We start from the raw sequence: 4035 nt of genomic DNA on the forward strand, positions 1-4035 counted from the left end.
ATCCAGCGCTTTTTGTCAATTCAATTCAGATTATACCTCTCAAATCCCCAAAAAAATTGAACAAACAAACACTTGCGTTAAAACAACATATAACCCACGTAAATTTAATAAAATTGGTGCCTCTAAATACATAAGAGATAGCAATGCAAGTGAATGTAATTCTTTTGCCTTTGTTAACCATAAATCGTCCCTCTCCGCGGGGGGAAATTCCTAATACCTGCAACGTTGGGTCGCATTCCCTACCTTTTACAGACTCTTTGGGGGTAGAGTGTTTCGTGGTGCATGTTCATGTGGTAGTGGTGTTTCACATTCTTGGTTGTTGTGTCCTGGCTTGCGTGTTGTAGGATGGCTTTCGTGCTGCATCCTGGGGTGCAGTTTTTTGTTGGTTAGCGGTATATGTGTTTGCATGAGTATTGGATGAAGGGATTTTTGCATGAGTGTGTGCGCTGCTGTGGGTGTAATTTTCCGTGTTGTTTTTTTGCATGTGGTATTGTTCCTTTTTACGGTTGGTGACCTAACACCCCCCGCCACACGCCCTTGCGGCGGCTTGTGGGGTATTATGTATGTAGATGTAGATTATAATATATTTTTTTGGGAAAACAAATACCATTTTAATTTAATCAGCGAATGCTGGTAATATTGGGCACGAAATACTGTTCTATACCGGGATAGTAAGTAGTAAGAAATAAATTCCTTACAAGAATTCTATGCACAACTCCGTGTCCAGTAATTGGGTGAAACACTTCGCGGGAAATAGAGTATAAGAGTGAAGCACTCGAAAATACTCTTGTATTCGCCGTTTGTATTTTTTGTATTGTGTTTGTATACAGATAGCGTGAAAAAGGCAAATATTTTCAACCATTTTTTCCAGAGCGTCTATAATACAAACACAAACGCACCAAACGATCCTCCACACCCACCCGGGGAACACATGAGCGATCTTACACTGACGAAGCAGGGAATAGTACATCTATTCCGTAGCATCAAAGCACACAAGGCACCTGGTCCGGAAGAAATACCTGCTAGACATTGCCCCATTTTTACATATTGTTTTTCTAAAATCGATAGAAGGAAGCTCAGTACCTCGCCACTGGAAGCTAGCCCATATAACTTTCATCTATAAAGGCGGCGATAGGGATAAACCAACCATTTACCGACCCATTTCTTTAACATCGATCTCTTGTAAAATATTGGAACACATTATTGTCAATAACATTTTGAGATTTCTTGATAGTAGGAAAATACTAATCCACAACCAGCACGGATTTAGGAAAAGCAGATCTTGCGAAACACAACTTGGTCTCTTCATTCACGATATACTTAGATCGGGAGAAAACAACACACAAGTCGATGCAGCATTCCTGGATTTCAAAAAAGCCTTCGACAAAGTCCCACACAATGAATTGTTACATAAACTTAAATAATTTTGAATCAATGAGAAAATAATTAGTTGGATTGGAGACTTCTGGTCAAATTCCAAACAAATAGTTGTCATAGATGGGTTGTGCTCAACGGATAGAGATGTAACTTCGGGCGTCCCCCAGGGAAGTTTAATAGGGCCTCTTCTGTTCTTAATATACAATAATGACCTAAGCACACACGTTGGTAGCAATCTGAGGTTATTTGCTGACGACACGGTGGTATACAGGGAAATAAGTAGCCAACTAGATCGCGAGCTACTCTCTAGAGACTTAGACAATATCTCGGAATGGTGGAATAAATGGGGATTAACACTTAATAAAAATACAAGCACAGTTCTGAAATTTTGGAACAAAGAAAGCGAGGAACAGGATATAAACTACAAAATAGAGGGTTCAGTATTGACTACGGCAAATCAAGTTAAATATTTGGGGGTTGTTCTAACACCACGCCTTTCATGGGGAGCACATATCTGGACAGTATGCGGATCAGCTTTAAAGAAACTTGGCTTCATAAAACGGGTGGTGGGGATAAGTAATGAAAAATTTAAAGAGAGGTGTTGTTTTGCTCTAGTTAGACCCCATTTGGAATATGCCGCTAGTAATTGGGATCCTTGGGAGAAAATTTGGCAAAAAGAATTAGATTAAGTCCAGAGAAAATCCGCTAGATTCGTTAAAAATTGTTATGATAAGAAAACAAGTGTGACAGATCTCTTAGGGGATTTAGGCTGGGAACCACTTGAAGTGCGGAGAGAACAAGCGAGGCTTAGACTTTTAGAGAGGTTCAGAACAAACGAGTTTAACTATGACACTGAAGGAATTATAATGGCCCCACGCTACTTAGGTAGACCAGACCACAAAGATAAACTAAGGGAGATAGATTCCAGGACAGATAGGTACAAATCCTCATTCTTTCCCCGAACAATCAGAAATCATAATAGTAAGGAACCGAAGTCACTTTAGAAATATTGAAGACATTGAATTTACAAGTCGGAGCAAAGTGAAACATTGCAAAGATGTTAGGTATACTTTCAGGTCCATGTGTATGTTAGTTAGTAGTTAGAGTGTTTGCATGCGAGTGGGGTGTAAGTGTTCTTGTATGAATGTATGCCATGTTTTTTGTGGATGCATGAATTTGTGGTTTTTGCATGCGTTTTTTTTTCTTTTCTAAATTACCGGTGGTGTCCTAAAACCCCCCGCCACACGCCCTTGCGGCGGCTTGCGGGGTATTAAGTAGATGTAGATGTAGATGTGTGTTCCTTTCACTTACCTCAGTTCTCCCTTTCCACGGTTGTGGCTGAGATCCTCCAGGCGAGCGGAGCCCCGCGGGCCAACCCACACGACCACCTCGTGGATTTAGTTGTAAAACAGTGCCCACGCATGTCCGTCTGTCCTTCTCTGCCCTCCTTCTACCTACCTCGCTCCACCTCCGCCCATCCCCCTCGGGCCCTGTCCCTTCTCCTACCTTTCCGAGTCCTTCCCCCCGCACATCTGTTCTTCCCACTCCTTTTTCGACCCCCAAGAGGGCCGCCCTCAAGCTAGCTCTCTTCCCGCCCCCTTCCCGGCCCCGGGCGCAACGCCCCGTCCCTCGTATGGCTCCCACCGCTCCAGAACGGCCACATCCGAGAACCTTATCAGTTATCTCTCCCGCGCCGGCACCCAGATGGATTCAAATGTCCTTCGAATGTGGGAGTTGGGTAAGATCCACGGCGATAAAAGTGAGCTAGCACGTGTGAGGGGGAATTGGAAAGGAAAAAGAGAGAGGGCGATAAATAATGGACAGTTATAATAAGAAAAAGTGCGGTGTGATATTTTCTTCTTTCGCGAAAATTCCAATTTCAATGGACCGTGGCGGCGCGTGGAGCGGATTTTCGACGCTCGGTCCTTTGATACGTGGAGTTATCATTTGAATGAAAGGAAATACGACCGTCGACTCTTTAGTATTCTTCGTTTTTTAACAATAACTATCTAAAGCCACAGTCCATAGTTTGGAGGCATGTTAGATGCAGTATTTAACGGGATTTTTTTTAATTTTGCTGCAGTCTTATCAGTTTAGAATAAGTTCTAAGCCCTAGTTTTCATGACACAAAATAACCTTGAATCTCATGGTACTACGCATAGCAATAATTCATTCCTTAGCAGCACACTACTTTCTAACTAATATTAATTATTTCCATCCAAAATTCCTATTCTTTTCCCACCCTCCAACGCGCTTTCACGAAATTCTCCCTCTATTGCCTTCTTCAGTATCCGTTTTCTCTACCCGCTTGTTTTGTCTTCTTCGAATGAAATATTGGAAGATGACAGCCCGAAAAGATGGAGATGTAGAAAAGAGATCAATATTTAAGATGAAAGTTCAAGGTAAAATAATCGAATGCTCTGAATAAAGTTTTGTAAGTTACTCTGTAGTGAAAAGAGACATTTTATAATTCACCAGAATTATGCAATTTACTACCCTCGTCAAGCAAAGTCTTCAGATTACCATAATGATCTGGAGACGTTGCCAATAAGTGCCGGCTGATTTGCTAGGAATTTTATGAGAATAATTATTGTAGTGTTAACTTAAATTATTTATTTATTTCTCATTATTTTTATATATCCAGAAAGCCACCGCCAA

Source organism: Hetaerina americana, unplaced genomic scaffold (genome assembly GCF_022747635.1).
Source record: "Hetaerina americana unplaced genomic scaffold, ioHetAmer1.1.p SCAF_262, whole genome shotgun sequence".
Lineage (NCBI taxonomy): Eukaryota > Metazoa > Arthropoda > Insecta > Odonata > Calopterygidae > Hetaerina > Hetaerina americana.